This window comes from Prionailurus viverrinus, chromosome B1, assembly GCF_022837055.1.
Source record: "Prionailurus viverrinus isolate Anna chromosome B1, UM_Priviv_1.0, whole genome shotgun sequence".
Classification (NCBI taxonomy): Eukaryota; Metazoa; Chordata; class Mammalia; order Carnivora; family Felidae; genus Prionailurus; species Prionailurus viverrinus.
In genome coordinates, this window is record NC_062564.1 from 23938570 (window position 1) to 23957290 (window position 18721).

The 18721-nt window shown below is 35.3% G+C and overlaps 1 protein-coding gene and 1 pseudogene across 1 annotated transcript in view; both read left to right on the forward strand.

The window, feature by feature from the left end:
• Positions 1 to 18721, forward strand: part of SGCZ (sarcoglycan zeta) — a 654868-nt gene that overhangs the window by 52058 nt on the left and 584089 nt on the right. The gene's annotated exons all lie outside the window — the stretch shown is intronic.
• LOC125164726 (cyclin-dependent kinase 4-like) lies at positions 10909 to 11859 on the forward strand (annotated as a pseudogene).

Consider the following 18721-nt stretch of genomic DNA (forward strand, 5'->3'; position numbering starts at 1 on the left):
CTGTGCTGAATGCTTTATATGAATAATCTCCTATAACTCAACAATTCTATGAGGTAGCCATGATTATTTTTGCCATTGTGCATAGTGAAACTGAGGCTGAGGTAGATAGGCCAAAAGTCATTTCTAGAGAGCAGTAAAGATACAATATGGATCCAAATATTCTAACTCCAGACCCCTTTCTCCTAACCACCATGTCCTGGCTACTCTAAAAACAGAGTGGAGGGGTGCCTGGGTGGCTCAGTCGGTTAAGCATCTGACTCTTGATTTCAGCTCAGGTCATGGTCTTGCAGTTTTAGTTCGAGCCCTGCGTGGAGCTCTTTGCTGTTATAACGTAGCCTGCTTTGGATACTCCGTCTGTCTCCCTCTCTCTCTGTCCCTCCCCGGCTTGCTTGCTCACTCTTTCAAAAGTAAATAAACTTAAAAAAATGTAAAAAATAAACACTGAATGGAATGAGTCTACCTCAATTTATCTTCAGTATATAAAACTTGTTATATCATAGAAATGAGGGCAGTGGGGCTCTGGATTTTAATCTCTAGTACTGGACAATTCTAAACAATGTGGGTCTGTGTTTCCCAATATCTAACCTAAGACTAGACTAAGCTCATTTACAGTTAATGTTCTGAGTTTTTGTTTTGTTTACTGTACTTTTAACTTTCCAAATTATTTTCCACTATAACCCCTTGGGGAAAACATGTCTTTTTCATGTTCTAGATTTAACATGGTAGTCTAGGATACATCCTCCTCTTCGCAAGCATACGTCTGTGAATTCCATGCATTATTTCTGTTATGCCAGTATATAATATGCAAAATAAAATGACACAGCATGACAACAGAAAAAGCAAATTTACAATGCAGAAGAGGAATGGCGAAAGAGTAGAAGAGAGATTGAATAAAGAGAAGGTCATAATGAAAAATCTTGAAAATAAAAGGCCATCAGAAAAGAAACTATTGGGAATGAGTATGTTTAGAAAGAATTTTGAATCCAATATACAGATTTTTTTTGCCTCTTATTACAGATGCAAAGCAGAATTCTTTTTGCTCTATAATTATTTTTCTATGGTTGTGTAGAAGAAGAGGCTTTGACATCCTTAGAGCTCAGGGAGGCTAATGCTTTAATGAACAGCTTGTTATCAGCTGGCTCTAGCTCTGCCCTCCTTGCGATTCCCTGCCGCATTCAGTCAGGGGAGAATCTTTGCGTTTAGTGTAAACATCTTTTATCCTGATACATCCTCAATGTGTTAGTCCCTAAAGTTCTCATATTTGGCATTCAATTATCTGTTAATTAAATCACACAGTTTAGAGGGATTTTAGATTCAAGGAATATTAAATGTCTGATTCACCTGTACAAATGCAATACAGTGTCAACCCATATACAATGAAGGCATTAATGGGAAATGCATTTTAGGAAAACGCAATTTCCTATAACCTGAAGAAAGCAACCAAAATACAATTGTATGAATCAACTATTTGTATAAAACCACTATTAATTGTCATGTGAACACTCTGGAGAAGTAAGGTGAAACAAATAAGGAAACATATCTTATAAATTCCTTTGATATGATATTGGTATAGAAGGCAAATTGCGAGGCTTTAAATTTTTATTTTAATATTTATTTATTTATTTTATCTTGGTGGCACAGATTTGAAGTAATCATGCTCCCCCGTTCATGGTCTCTTTTCTTAATATTGATCTGGTAATGCCTTTTTTTTCTTTTTCTTTGTCTTTTTTTTTTTAATATTTGTTTTTGAGAGAGAGAGAGAAAGAGAGGAAAGAGAGAGAGAGAGAGTGTGTGTGTGTGTGTGTGTGTGTGTGTGTGTGTGTGTGAGAGTGTGAGTGGGCAAGGGGTAGAGAGAGGGGGAGATGCAGAATCTGATACAGGCTCCAGACTCCGCGCTGTCAGCACAGAGCCTGACGCAGCGCCTGAACTCAGCAACTGTGATATCATGACCTTAGCTGAAGTCCCACGCTCAACCAACTGAGCCACCCAGGCACCCGGGCCTTTGTTTTGTTTTATTGTATGTTCCCATCATTTCTGCACCCCTCTCATTCTCATTACCTTTGTAGGTAACCATGCCAAAATATTGATGTCCTCAGATATGAATGCATCTTTGAAAACTATATTTAGTAAATTATAGTATGGGGGACCTGACACTCCTTTTTTCCTCCCCTGTTTCCTTCTCCAGACTTTTCCTTTTTTCTTTAAGAAATGCCTCAACTTTCATTGGTGAGAACATGGTGCCATCTCAACCAATCACAAACCAGATGTGTGCCTACACTACCCAGAGAGCGAATCTTGGAGACACCTTGGCTATGGTTGGTTCCTCCATGATGAGTATTTACTTTTCCATTTTTCTTTTTGGCAAGGGAGAGGCCACACTACCTGGACTCCTTTTAATCTCGGGCTCTTGCACAAGTAAATGCAGGGAGGTCTCCCTTTGTTACCTGGGCTCATGTCTTCGGCAGCTAGGCCTTTTGCTACTTGTGTTCTCATGGTTTATGGAGGCCTATACATACCATACATAAACCACACACTACACATATAGGAATTATGCCGTGTGTGTGTGTGTGTGTGTGTGTGTGTGTGTTAATTTGTGTAAATGATACTGTGGTATGTAGATTTCAGGCTCTTTCTAACTTTGATTCTTAAACTATAATCAAAACATCTACCCATGTTTCTATATAAAAACTAAGATCACGGGGCACCTGGGTGGCTCAGTTGGTTGAGTGTCCGACTTCGGCTCAGGTCATGATCTCGTGGTCAGTGAGTTCGAGCCCCGTGTCGGGCTCTGTGCTGACAGCTCGGAGCCTGGAGCCTGTTTTGGATTCTGTGTCTCCCTCGCTCTCTCTGCCCCTCCCCCATTCATGCTCTGCCTCAAAAATAAATGTTAAAAATTAAAAAAAATAAATTAAGATCACTAAATCTGATCCCTGCATAAGATGGCATCCAATGTTGGTGAAACATTGTATGTATTTAATCACCTTGGGATGACATCCAGGTTTCATCCTACTTTATTCGGCCACAAGAAACGTCATGATACATTTCATCTTACTTGCTGCTTCTTGGCATAAAATACATTCTTGGAAATATTGCTAGTGATCCTTTTGTCATGTGCATTTTCTATTTCTTCTACTATTTTCGTAGTTGTGATAATTGTATATTTAAAGGTTTGTTTCCTAACTTTATTATTCTAGGTTATTGCTCTGTGAAAAAAAGCTCTTAATAAAACTGTTATAGATACTCTTTAATAACAACATATCATAACTACCTCATTGAAAAAATCTCTAGTCTTCTACTGTTACCTTATTTGAACACTGAAACTAATTGACCAGTGATAGACCATCTCCTTTACTGAAACCATCTGTGGACATCAACTTTCCGTTGACATTAGCCACTTTCTTTCTTTCTTCTTTTTTTTTTTCCAGGCAAGACAAGTGTTTTATTTTCCAAAGCACTGAAAATTCTCTCTCTTTTATTCCTTGTCCTGATTCATGTCAATGTGTATAAAGAGGCTCTTTTGTAAGGTGATTTTTTTAATCATTTTTTTCTTCTCTTTACATTAAATGTGCATGTTGAATCTAAATTTGGGATGAACTTTGGAGAGAAATCCTATTTTTTTTTTTCTGGAAGGTATTAAGCAAGCGTATCACTAACCTACCAGTCTTCTTCAATGAGAATTTGCAAAGAGAAAAATTTATAAGAATCAGAGATATTTCTCTTAAGTAACCATGACTGTAAGAAACTCTATTTTGAAATGGTGATAAGGCTTATTCAACTGAAATTTATTGAGCTTGACACTCTACTAAATGCTGGGGTGTTCAGGGTGAACAAAAATTCACAGGCCCTGTCCCCATGGAAATCAGAAACTATCTGGGAAAACTGGAGGTTGGCAAATCTTCACCTACCTACTTGTTGAATTCTAGAATCAGATTTTCCATTCTGAAGACCCAAATACCTATATTCATTAAGATTGCAGGGTGATCCAAGTCCTGAAGGACTGATTCATGACAATTAAAATGGACAATGACTCAAGCAAACTCCAGAGTGTTATAATTAATATGCGATTAGAATTAATCCTAAGAAGAATTTGAATATGCAAATATTCCAGATCAATAGATTATCTCCCTGTATTAAAAGACAATCAGCATTTCAAAGAGCACTTTTGTAAGAACAGAAAAAAAAAGGTTAATTTATATCATTGTATAATAAACTTTTCAGTTATATAGGTCCATTGAGATAGGCTTGCCCTTGGAACCAAGGTCATTGTTGCTGGAAGGTTCTCTTTTGCCTGCACTGCACTTAATGTGCACTAAGGGTTTTTTTACCCTCTGCCCAGGGTTTCTACTATGTATCATATTTCATTATTTTTATGGCATGCTTTCCCAAATATTATTTGTGGATTTGTTCTATGCTTTGTGGTCAATGACATATAATTTGCTGTCAGCCAGGCAACAGTCACAATATAGTTGCATTTGCCTGCTGATGTGCCAAGTTGATCATAACTGTTCAGCTGCATGATGTGTGTTAATGGTGCTATGTGAATGGAAATTAATTGCAATTTAAAGTATCTTCAAAAATAACACTGTGATTTGACAGTAAAACTATATATATACATATACATATACATATACATATACATATACATATATATGTATATATATGCTTTAAAGTGCCCTTTCAACAGGTATAAAAATATTCAAAGTAATAAGAAGGCATTGTGTCAGAAATGAATTGTCTGCAGCTTTACTTTCTTAGTGAGATGTGAAATAATGTCATGTGTTACACTCAGTCTGGCTGAGATTAGATGAAGAACCTCACAACAGGTTGTGTAGCCTGGCTTTGCATAGAGTTGATATTTTAATTGATACTTTGGGAAAGAGTCTTGAACCCTCTGGAAATGGAAGTAAAACTCTGCATATATGTGTTTATGTCCTGTGAAGATATGGGTGGAGCAAAGCTTTCATATGATTCTCAAAGAACTGCTGACCTGTAGCCATACACGCCTATCATAGACAACTTCCTTAAGCATATTATTTACAAGTTATTATTTAGGATAGGGTTTAGTGTTTGCTGCTCATTCTCTTAGTTGGTAATCACTTGCCTCACCCGCTGCTTTTACAAATATTTTAGGCAACACCTCACTTATCTTCCTACACAGTGATAGTATATAAACCCCAAAATAGTAAAATATTAATCTCTTATAATGAAAGTGAAATTATTAAAGAATGAAATTATTGCAGGTGTTTTAGCATATTGGAATATTCAGTCAGTGGGGGTATTTCAATCATTGTTCAAATTAGAATTTGAAGAATATATATTTGTACATGTAACGTGGAACTAGCAATGTATTCCGTCTAGGTGACCTTCACCACAACAATATATTTAGTCTAGGTAACATTTACCATAATATCTGGGTCTCCTTAATAGTTTATAATCCATTGTACTGTGTCTGAATTGTATAAACAGAGAAAATCAGTGTTGGAGCTACAATTCCAACTTAATTGCCCTCCTTTAAAGTTTTACAGGTAGCTCTGGGAATATTTTAAATAATCTATGGTTACTCCTGGGTGAAAAGCAATTACAGCAAATATCCTTTCTATCAGGGTTGAGAATTATTATTTGTTTCTGCATCTGAGAAATCCCACCCAGTGAAATCAGAACATTGAAGACTTCATTTCCCAGATGACTTCCCATTAGGGAAAGGGAATGAACCACTTGCCATATTTACTAACTCTAAACACGACAACAAAATAATTCAGGTTTTTTTTTTTTTTTTCAAGGCAGGTATGAAACCCTGTATTCAAACCCTGTATTCAAAACCCCTGTTTTAGATAGCAACATATATTTTTTCCACTTTATTAATATATGCTCTAAACACATTTGGTAAAGATCAGATGAAAACATGACTGAAAAATATAGTGAATGTGTATGATGATGATATTTTAATATTAGAAAGCATAAATTAAAATAATGTTCCTATACAGTTACTATGGATACATAGTTCCTATACAGTTCCTAGACAGTTACAGTTACTACAGTTACTACATGTGGCTGGGTGTGTAAAATAAACTTCCTTGACAGTAGTCCTAGTCATATCTATGGTTTCTTGGCAGATACATTACTTGTAAATCACGTTTTTTTCATAGATGCTTTCTAGGGACTATCTATAATGATGCTTCCCTCCTCCCAGCTCATTTGGTCATTTCTCATCCATGATTTTATTCTAGGATATATCATTAATTTTAATTATTTAAGTTTTTGAAATTCCTAAAAATTAATCATTCTGCTATAACATCATTTAAATATGTAATTTAAGTATTAAAAAAAATCATTGGACAGATGCAGCCAGGATTTCATTGTTCCTAATTATACTTTTGTCATAAGAAATTGTTGAGTAAGAATAATAGGATATATTGTTGATATTTTTAAGAGATCTTAAAACAAGATATAAAATTTTCAAAAAATGATAAAAGTATGGGTGAAATATTTTAATAGCATTTTATATATGAATTATGGAAATTTAGCAAACTAAATAAAATTTGACAAAGCCCAAGATCATATATATAGAAGCTAAATTAGTGCTTTGTCTTCTCACAAAACAATTTTAAAAGTATTATCCTAGCATAACATTTTTGCTTTGTTTTCTTACATTAACTTGAAATTCTAATTTTACCTCTAATATTACAATAAAAATTATTCACAGCCACATTTTTATTTGTCCACAATTGGCTATTTTATGCTTCGTTCATATGGACATGGTTTTTAAGAATGGTATATATAAATTTAGTATAAATCTTACGCTTATATCTGCTCTTTATTTATAAGACTATTTCACTGTAGGAGTCAAATATTCTCTTCTTAGGTGATGTTATTCATACTATGATATTTAAGATTAACTCATCCTTTCTGAGAGGAACTTGTGCTTATCAATGTATAAATATTTTGGTTCTGTTTAGAATTGTCTTATCTTCCTCAATGATGTAAATTGGATTACTGAACATAGGAATTAAGCAATCTTTCCACTTGTCCAAATTCGATTTTCTTTTTGTATTTCTGTGTGTTTCTGTGTGTTTCTGTGTGTGTGTGTGTGTGTGTGTGTGTGTGTGTGTGTGTGTGTTCCTTTCACCACTCGTTTGGTCATCCATTAGCTGACACAGACTCTCTGCCACCTAAATGTATTTATGAAGATTTTTAGATATTTTTGACTAAGACACTCTACCATTGTATTTAAAATGCAACACTTATGCACGTGCTTATTTCTTGTGTATTTTCAGATCTAGATCATTCATTCAACAAATACTGAGTGACTCACCCAAGTATTGTATATTCAATCACATAGGTTCATTCATCAATGAAGAAAAAGATTTTATTTTAGGAGCTTCAGTTTCAGTGCAGAGCCTTCACCATTGTCTGGGTTATTAAACTTTTTTCTAACTTTATTCTTTATCAGTTTGTCACTGAACTTTTGGGAATAATTCCTTTGGTTTTCTGAGTAGGAAATGGGCGGTATTCTCGAAACACCTTGTCTGCCCCCTTTGTTCTCCTCCTTGGTGCCTTCTGCACCCATGTTGCTCAGTCTTTAACAAAGCCAGGATAATACAGCAGATGGGGATTCTCTTTAATTATATTTCTGTCATAGTAATGGTTATCTTCTGCCTGGATCTGGAAGAACTGACAATGATTACACAGTTTCATGCTACAAATAAGAGCAGGTGCAGCTGTAAATAGTCCCTGATTAACAATTTCATTTAAATATTATAACAGATTTCTGTAGGGCAAATTACTCCCACTGGTAAGGAGGTGTACTTTTGTATATAATATAATTCACTAAATCCACAATTTAATTATGCTAGCAATAACAAAGCCCGTAGTGTGCTAAAAAAAATTCCAAATATATTAGCCCTTCAATCAAAATAACTACTGTAAAACAAATGAATTGTTATTAGAAATGTTCCTGATGGAGCAAAATTGTAAATTATCTCTCATCATCCTATTTCTGGGGTCATGTATTGGTTAGTGTTAACAAAATGGGAAACAAAAATAATTGTTTTAATCTTAGCATGTAGTTTGTATTTTTTCTATTCCACTCTTAATAATAAATACTAAAACCTCTAAATGAAGTACAACATTTGTGAGTTTTTAAGAAATACCACATTTAAGATATTTAATATCTGTTAGGAGTAGAACATGTTATTTTTTTTAAAGTTCCAACTTTATAATTTGGTTATAGATTGAAAATAAATGTGTGATTAAGTAAAATATGTTCATTTTAAATTGTAAGATGTCTATTAATTGTGCAGTTTCACAATTTCTTTTGAAAGCTACACTGTATGGAAGAAAAGATAGGGTTTAGTGTGCTATTCCCTTTCCAGTTGTCTTGTTTATATCTTGCAGGCTTTTTTTACTACTGCTGCAAATTTAATTTTTCAAAGTTTTCATTCTTCCAAAAACATCTTTGCAGATATTTTTAATAAAATAAAACTAGTATAATTGGTAGCTAAAGTAAGTTCTCATTTTTTTCTGTTACTGTCTCCATTTAAAAGTTGCTCTTCAGAAAATTTATAACAATTTATATCAGTTATCATATCCAGTTGTTATTAAAGTCTTGGTTGAGAATTAAGATCCAGTTTATAAGAAGTAGTTTAGTTACTTAGTCATTAAAAGAAATATGGGCTTATATAATTACTCTTTTGGACCACCATGTTGAGGCTGAGAATGTATAAGGTAAATTAGTTTAATGGTAATACCCAAGGTTTGCTGCTATGAATTCAAGTACCTGGGTTTTGGGTGGTAGATTAGGTGAATGCCTTTTACTTTAATGAATGCTCTGCTAATTGCTTAATGAATATTTTTTGGAAGTATTGTTTTGTTAGCTTGTTCATTGTTTCAAAAAAGTTACGTCTGTCTAACCTGTAATATTTAAAATAGAATTTCTGTACATTATATAATTCATTTTAATTTGCACAATATATCAATACATGCAATAGATATCCATATTTAATAAAATACAGGTATGAGTGATATCTAAAATATTTAATAACTCATACTGTATAGGAAGTGATTAATTAGAATAATGCCACAGCCCATCAGATTATGTCAGCTCTTAAAAATGGGTATGGCTTTACTGGAGTATTAGTAAATTACAATGCTATTCACTATAGATATGGATTACCCAAAATATCTTGTAAATCCAGATTTTCATATAATAGCATTCTGTCAATACCATAAACTATGGCACTAACAACGTTAAAAGTTGTTAATTTAGAAAAACTGTCTTTTCATTTTTAGATGTACTTTAAACATGCCTTAATAGTTCAAGCTCAACTTTCAACTGTGTCCATTTCTCAATAGTAATTAAAAATGTTTTTTATCCTTTTTACTGTATAATTGGAAATGTCCTCCCAAAACACCACATAATTAGAAACTCTCATTTTATACATGTGCATTTATTATTTTAATTATTCTTGGTACAAATAACTGGATTTTAAAGGAAATATAAAAACAGCCCAGCATGAATATATTTGATTCAATTTTGTCCTCCAACAGTATCAATTTTATAATATTTAAATTTACGTTCCTTTAATATGTTTTCAAATAATTTCTAAAAGAAATGAGTCTTAAGGTACAGTCAAGATGCTGAAGACTTGCCCTACGGATCTCAAATTAATGGCTTTTAACAATTATAAATCATAATTTATTACACATGCCAATGCATAAACAAAGTTTGGATGTGCAATTAGAAATTTAATTACATTGGAAATGTCATTGCATATTTAAACAGATGACCAGGCATTAGGGCCTGTGCAGATAACAGAATTCCCTCCTCCACACGTGTTTCACTGAAGGCTATGCTGTCTATCGAAATGACGAGGACTGGCTGCCAAAAGGGTATAAAGCATTATAGAAATTTTTATCTTTAAAAAAAATTAATGTTTCATTTATTTTTGAGAGACAGAGAGAGACAGAGTACAAGTGGGAGACAGGCAGAGAGAGAGGGAGACACAGAATCCGAAGCATGCTCCAGGCTCTGAGCTGTCAGCACAGAGCCCCATGCAGGACTTGAACTGGTGAACTGAGAGTTCTTGACCTGAGCTGAAGTCAGAGCCAAAGTTAGATGCTTAACCAACTGAGCCACCCGGGGGCCCCTAGAAATGTTTAGCTTTCTGAAGAGGGTATTTCTTTGCAATATATTCATACATGATGTGGTTTCAAAGTATTTTCAAGGAAAAAGGGTAATCTGAACAAATTACAACCTGTCAATTACATTGTTTGCATTAAATCTAAAAAAAAATGTTTATTTTATTAAAAAAAAAATTTTTTTTTAATGTTTATTTATTTTTGAGACAGAGACAGAGCATGAACGGGGAGGGTCAGAGAGAGAGGGAGACACAGAATCTGAAACAGGCTCCAGGCTCCGAGCCATCAGCCCAGAGCCTGACGCGGGGCTCGAACCCACAGACCGCGAGATCGTGACCTGGCTGATGTCGGACGCTTAACCGACTGCGCCACCCAGGCGCCCCCAAAAAAATGTTTATTTTAATACCTGTTTATTTGTTGTGATGTTTTGTAGATATTTTTTTAATCCACCAGAAAAAAGTTTGTCTTATAAGTAAGAAATGTAATTCAGTAAATGAAGTACTGAGTTATGAAAATAAAAGACACAAATGCAAATTTAGTAGCTTTAAAATTGGAGTTTGTGCGTGCCTCTTTGGCACCTGGTCCCATGGTGAGGGTGGTGGTGAGGGGGCCGCTCTAGCCTGTAGACTGTGTCTGTGGCCGGGCACATATGTCCAGCCTCAGTGGACAGAGCTTAAGTGTATGGCACAGCAGGATCTGGCTCCAGTGCCCCGATAATGGGCTGTCCCCGGCAGCTCCCAGCCAGGAGTGAGGGTCTCTTCTGATCTGAGAATGGCTACTCCCCAGTATGAGCCAGTGGCTGAGATCGGTGTTGGTACCTATGGACACAAGGCCCATGGTCTCCACAGTGGCCATTTTGTGGCCCTCAAGAGTGTGAGAGTTCCTAATGGAAGAGGTGCTGGCGGGGGCCTTCCCATCAGCACAGTTCATGAGGTGGCCTTACTGAGGCAGCTGGAAGCTTTTGAACATCCCAGTGTTGTCCACCTGATGGACCTTTGTGCCATGGCCCAAACTTCCTGAGAGACCAAAGTGACCCTGGTGTTTGAGCGCGTAGACCAAGACCAAAGGCCGTATCTGGACAAGGCCCCCCCACCAGGCTTGCCAGTGGAGACTATCAAGGAAATGATGCGCCAGTTCTAAGAGGCCTAGATTTCCTTTATGCCAACTGTATCATTCACTGAGATCTGAAGCCAGAGAGCATTCTGGTGACAAATGGTGGGACAGTCAAGTTGGCTGACTTTGGCCCGGCCAGAATCTACAGCTATCAGATGGCAGTGATACCTGTGGTTGTTACCCTCTGGCGCCATTCTCCAGACGTTCTTTGCAGTCTACGCATGCAACACCCGTGGCCATGTGGAGCATTGGCTGTATCTTCGCAGAGGTGTTTCCTCGCAAGGCTCTCTCCTGTGGAAACTCTGAAGCTCACCAGTTAGGCAAGACCTTTGACCTGGTCGGGTGCCCCCCAAGTATGACTGGCCCCGAAATGTGTCTCTGCCTGGAGGAGCCTTTTCCTCAGAGGGCCCAGCCCAGCGCAGTCAGTGGTACCTGAGATAGAGGAGTCTGGAGCACAGCTGCTGCTGGAGATGCTGACTTTGAACCCACACGAGTGAATCCCTGCAGCATCTTTACCTAAAATTGGCAGAAGGTAAACCCAGAGCAAGCAGTGAGTGGCTGCAGCTGAATCCAGAGAAGAAGTCCATCACTTTTCCTTCCAACGCTTGAGTGGAGAACCCCCCAACTGTGAAGGCCATCTTAGCCTTTGCCTCTGATGAAGCCTTCATCTTTGAGGCTGTGGAAACTCCTCCTCCTTACAGAGAATATTTTGCTGCCTTAATGACATTCCCCTCCCTCCTTTCGAAGCTTATCCTTCCCCTGATGTCCTGATGTACATTTCTGTACATCAAGGGGTGTGTTCCTTGCTCTCCCCTTTACTATCTTGATATTGGGGTCTTTTTTTATAAAGGAAAAAGAAAACAAACAAACAAATAAATAAATAAATAGCTTTAAAATTGTTTGGGGCACCTGGGTGGCTCAGTCAGTTAAGCGTCAGACTTTGGCTAGGTCATGATCTCAACAGTTTGTGGGTTTCTGTCCCGTATTGGGCCCTGTTTTGACAGCTCAGAGCGTGGAGCCTCTTCAGATACTGTGTCTTCCTCTCTCTCTGCCCCTCCCCCACTTTTCAAAAACAAACATTAAAAAATTATTTAATAAGGTATTTGTGAATAAGGAAATTAGTGTGCTGATATTAATATAAAATGTGCTTAATTTTTATATGACTAATGAATTTTATTTGTATCACTTAAGAATTTTCAGGTTTCCATATAAATTCTGTGAAAAATGGAAACATTTTATAATTGAAAGTAATAATGCATTGAGTATAGAGTGGCAGAACCAAATTTCTTCATCATTTGTGAGAGAAAACCCTGATTTTGAAGTAGTTTTTAAGAAAATAATGTTTAAACAATATTTTAATGTTTAAATGTTTAAATGTTAATAATGTTTAAACAATACTATAGTGAAAATACTGCTTAGTAGCAAAATAGTTATCCATTTTTCAAGGGATATTACTGAGAGAAAGAAGTCACTCATATATCTTTAACCATGACGTTTATATATGGTTAACTTAATCCCTAACTATGAATGATGGCAACACTTTCTCAGGCATATCACCATATTCATTCACTCCCTATAATATATAACAGTTGAATATCTTCCATGGAGTAGATCCAATTCCAGGCACTGAGGATAATGAATAAAATAGACTGATTTCTCTCATGGAGTAACATTCTAGTAGGAGAGATAGACAGTAAACAAACAAGCAATATAATGCTGGTTAATAGTGCTACAAAGAATTAATGTTAGGTTAGAAGAAAATAGAGATACAGGAAAGAAATGTTTTAAAATGGATAGAGAAGACTTCATAGATGTAGACCTATTTGGTTAAGATTTAAGAGTGAAGTATGAGAGGGGCACCTGCCTAGCTCAGTTGGTGGAGCATGCAACACTTGACCTTGGGGTTGTGAGTTTGAATTCCAAGTTGGGTGTAGAGTTACTAGATAAATAAATAAACAAACAAATAAATGAATTTTTTGAAAAGAGTAACATATGAGCTATTTGAGGACAAAACTTTCCAGACAAAAGAACAAAACATTGCTCGATATGTTCAAGAAGCAGCAGGAGGAAATGGCTACAGAGAAGTTGGTGAGGAGAGGGATGGAATGAGAAGGTGAGGAGGTGGTCAGGGACTATTCAGGGAGAGGCTCTAAAACATAGATGACAAGGACATTGGATGTCATCTTTTATTTATTAAACAAATTTATTCGGTAAGAGGATTTTAAGAAGAGACTGATAATCATCTCTTTGACCAGGGACACTTTGGATCAACTGGTTAAGTCCATGTAGTCAGTGGGTTGATTCATATACCAAAAGCATTTTTGTTGCTTAGTAAATTTAGTTGTAAATATCAGGTTTACAATAATCAGAAGGAAACTTCATTACTATATAAAGTTTGGTTTTATTAAAGATGAACTTTTTGTAATTATGATTGACCACCACATATGAAATGGAGCATATTTTCATTTGCCATCTGTATATTTTCTGTGGTGAGATGTCTGTAAAGATCTTTAGCCTGTTTTTTAATCAGGTTATTTGTTTCCTTATTGTTGAGATTTAGGAGTTCTTTATATATTTTGGATAACCATCCTTTATCAGAAATATTTTGGAAATATTTACTCCAATTGACTGGTCTTCTTATTCTCTTGATAGTGTCTTTCACAGAGAATTGTTTATAATTTTAATGAAGTCCAGCCTATCAATTATTTGTTTCATGGATATCTTTGGTATTGTAGCTAAAAAGGTATCCTGTATTGAAGGTCATCTAGGCTTTTTTTTTTTTTTTTTTTTTTTTTAGTTTCACAGTTTTGTTTTTTACATTAAAATTTATCATCCAGTAGGGTTACTTTTGTGAAGGGTACAAGGTGTGTGTCTAGATTAATTTATTTTTTCCATGTGCATGTACAGCCACTCCAGCACCATTTGTTTTCGAGACTATCTTTGCTCCATTGTATTGCCTTAGTTTCATTGTGAAATACCAGTTAACTGTATTTATGATACTATTCCTGGGCTCTCTATTCTGTTCCATTGATCTCCTTGCCTATTCTGTAGCGAGTACCACACTGTCTTCATTATTACAGCTGTAAAATAAGTCTGGAAGTGAGGTAACATCAGTCTTCGATCTTTGTTCTCTTTCAGTATTTGATTATTCTGGGACTTTTGCCTCTCCATGTAAACTTTAGAATCATTTTGTCAACATCCATCAAATAACTTGCTAGGATTTTGATTAGAATTGTATTTAATTTATAATCAAGTCGGGAAGAATTGACATCTTGTTTTTTTTTTTTTTTTAAATGTTTATTTGCTTCTGAGAGAGAGAGAGAAACAAAGAGTGAGTGGGGGAGGGGCAGAGAGAGAGGAAAACACAGAATCCAAAGCAGGCTCCAGGCTCTGAGCTGTCAGCACAGAGCCCAAAGTGGAGCTGGAACTCACGAACTGTGAGACCATGACCTGAGCGGAAGTCGGACACTTAATTGCCACCCAGGTGCCCCAACATCTTGATTTCATTGAGTCTTCCCGTCTGTGGATACGGAATAGTTCTCCATTTATTTAGTTTTTCTTTGATTTTATTCATCAGATTTTTATACTTTTTCTCATTAGATCTTGTAAGTATTTTGTTAGATTTATACTTATGGAAAGAGCCTAAATATCCATCAACTGATGAATGGATAAAGAAATTGTGGTTTATATACACAATGGAATACTACGTGGCAATGAGAAAGAATGAAATATGGCCTTTTGTAGCAACGTGGATGGAACTGGAGAGTGTGATGCTAAGTGCAATAAGCCATACAGAGAAAGACAGATACCATATGTTTTCACTCTTATGTGGATCCTGAGAAACTTAACAGAAACCCATGGGGGAGGGGAAGAAAAAAAAAGAGGTTAGAGTGGGAGAGAGCCAAAGCATAAGAGACTCTTAAAAACTGAGAACAAACTGAGGGTTGATGTGGGGTGGGAGGAGGGGGGTGGGTGATGGGTATTGAGGAGGGCACCTTTTGGGATGAGCACTGGGTGTTGTATGGAAACCAATTTGACAATAAATTTCATATATTAAAAAAAAGATTTATACTTATGCATTTTATTTTTCATGATGCAAATGTAATGGCATTATGTTTTTAACTTCAAATTCCATTTGTTCATTACCAACATATTGGAAACAAATTGACTCTTGTATCTTAATTTTATATACCTCAGCATCGCTGTAATCACTTATTAGTTCCAGGGTTTTTTTTGGTTGAATCTTTCAGATTTTCTATGTAGACAATCACGTTATCTGTGAACAAAGACAATTTTACATCTTCTTTCCCAGTGTACACACTTCATTTCCTGTTCTTTTTTTATTTTTAGCAAAGACTTCTAGTACAATGTTGGAAAGAACTGGTAAGGAGGAATATTCTAGCCTTGTTCCTGATCTTACTGAGAAAACTTCAAATTTCTCACCATTAAGTGTGATGATAGCTATAGGTTTCTTGTAGATATTCTTGGAGTTGAGGAAGTTCCCTCTAATCCTAGTTTACTGAGAGTTTTATAGATGTATCTATATCTAGGTAGGTAGGTAGGTAGTAGCAAGGAAGGGATGAAGGAAGGAAGGAAGGAAGAAAGGAAGGAAGGAAGGTAGGAAGGAAGGAAGGAAAGAAAAAGAAAGAAAAAGAAAGAAAAGAAAAGAAAGAGAAAGAAACAAGGAAAGAAAAAGAAAAGAATCTATTGGTAGCATCATGTGATATTTCTTTGTTAGGCTGTTGGTGGATTACATTGTTTTTCAAATGTTCACTCAGCTTTGCATACCTGAGATAAGTTCCACTTGGTCATGGTGTACTATTTTTTTTTTTATATATTGATAGATTTAATTTTCTAATATTTTGTTGAGGACTTTTGCATCTATGTTCTCAAGGGATATTGGTGTACAATTTCCTTATAATCTCTTTGCCTGATTTTGGTATTGGTGTAATACTGGCCTCATAAAAAGAGTTGGTATGTATTTCTTCTGCTTCTTTATTGTCAAAGAGACTGCAGAGAATCAGTATGTTGTGTGTTTTGTTTTGTTTTGTTTTTGTTTTTATGATGTTTGGTAGAATTCATGACCAAACACTTCTGGGCCTAGAGGCTTTCTGTTTGGGAAGATTATTAATTGCTAACCCAAGTTCTTGATAGATGGAGACCTATTCAGATTGTCTTTTTTCTTGTGTGAGTTTTGGTAAATTGTGTTTTTCAAGGAATTGGTTTATTTTATCTAGGTTATCAAATTTGTGGGCCTAGAGTTGTTCATGGTATTCCTTAATCATCCTTTTAAAGCCTATGTGATCTATGGTGATATCCCTATCCCATTTCTTTTATTAATAAAGTTGTCTCTTCTCTACTTTTTATTGGGTGTCCTGTCGAACTTTTCAAAGAACTACTTTTTACCTTTTTTGATTTTCTCTTTGGAATTCCTATTTTAAGTTTCATTGATTTCACTCTTATGACTCCTTTTCTTCTGTTTGCTTTGGATTTTTATCTTTTTTTTTAGTTTCCAGAGGTGGAAGTTTAGATTACTCATTTTAGATATGCTTTTTTTTCTAATATATACATTCACTGCTATAAATTTCCATCTAAGAATACTTTTGCTGCATCCCATAAATTTTGATGTTTTCATTTACATTTAGTTCTAAACATTTTTAAATTCCTCTATTATGTTTTTTTGGTCTAAAGTATAATTCAAGTTCAGTGTGTCCTTACTGATTTTCTGTCTGGATAGTCTATCTGTTGTTGAAAGATATTCAGGTTCCTTGCTATTATTACATTGCCTAGTTCTCCCTTCAGATCTGCTGTTATTTTCTTAAGTAGGTGCTCTGTTGTTGCATGCATATATATTAATGATTGTTATATCTTTTTGATGAATTGGCCCCTTTGTCTTATATAATGACCTTTTTTTTCTCTTGTTGTAGTCTTTACTTAAATTTTGTTTTGTCTGATGTAAGTATTGCTATTCTGCTTTCCTGTGGTTTCTTTTTGCATGAGATAACTTTTCCCATCACTTCACTTTGAGCCTGTGCATCCTCAAAGCTTAAGTGAGTCCGTTGTAGGCAGCATACAGTTAGGTCTTGATTTTTCAAGCTGTTTATCCACTCTGTGCCTTTTGATTGGAGAATTTAATCTACTTGTGTTTAAAGCAATTATTGATAAAGAAGTAGTAACTACTGCCATCTTATTACTTGTTTTCTTGCTCTTTTGTAGTTCCATTTTCCTTTCTCTTTTACTATCTTTCCTTGTGAAGTCATGATTTGTTTTTTAGTTATGTACTTTAATTTCTTTATCTTTTGTGAATTGAGCATAAGCTTTTGCTTTGTGGTTATCATGGGTTTACATAAAACATCTTAGAGATATAACAGTCTATTTTAAGCTGATAACAACTTAGATCACATACAAATATTCTACCTTTGTACTCTCCCCCCATATGTTATGCTTTTGATGTTACAACTCATCTCTTTTTACACTGTGTATCCATTAACAAACTATTGAAGCTGTAGTTATTTTTAATACTTTTGTCATTTAACCTTTATACTACAGTTAGGATTAATACACTACAATATTAGAGACTACAGGAGTTGGCCTGGTGATGAATCAGGCCAGCACTGGGGTCCATGGTGAATTTGGGCACTCATTTCACTCTTCTCTCCAGTGGAGAATGTTTCTCTTCATGCCGAGTGGCCCAGGCTTGAGGGAGGGACAGTGGCAGTAACGTGAATCTATGTTTCCTACTCTTTTCAGTGTACGTTTTCTAATTTCTGTGCTTCACCTAGGAACTTTAATCACTTGCCTGTAACCTGTAGCTCTTGTAAGGGTATTTTTTTGGTGCATGGATAGTTGTTCAAATTAATGTTTCTGGGAGAGGATGGATACCAGAAATTCCTATACTGCCATTTTGCTGATATCACGGTATACAATCTGTTCTTTTAAATTTGTTAAGATGTGTTTTATGACCCAGGAATCATTCTTTGATAGTGTAGTTATAACATATGGAAGCTCTTTTTTGATGTTCTTGATTACATACATGGATGGATTAAAAAAAATTAACAACTACCTTATAATTCAAATGCATCATGAAATTTCTTTCAAGAATGTTCTTCAAATAACACATCTGGCTAATCAACAAATATTTAGAGATAGTCTATGAAGTATAGAGTATACACATAGTGTGGTAGATGCTTTGAAATCACACAACTTCTAATAACTTATACACTGAATAGTCTAATAGTTTCAGATTTTTAATAGGCAATGAAATAGCTTTCAAAATAAATTTATAAATAACTACTAAATAAATGTCAAATAAATCTCTTCAAAGGATTTAAGAAGATATAGAAAACTACCTAGAGCCTTTTAAAATTCCTACAGTATTTTCTATTCTTACTGGTATCCTTTTATTTCTAAAAGGAAAGAAGTCAAAGTAATTTCTGGATCTGTAGGTAAAATTTTCAATAATTATTCAAAA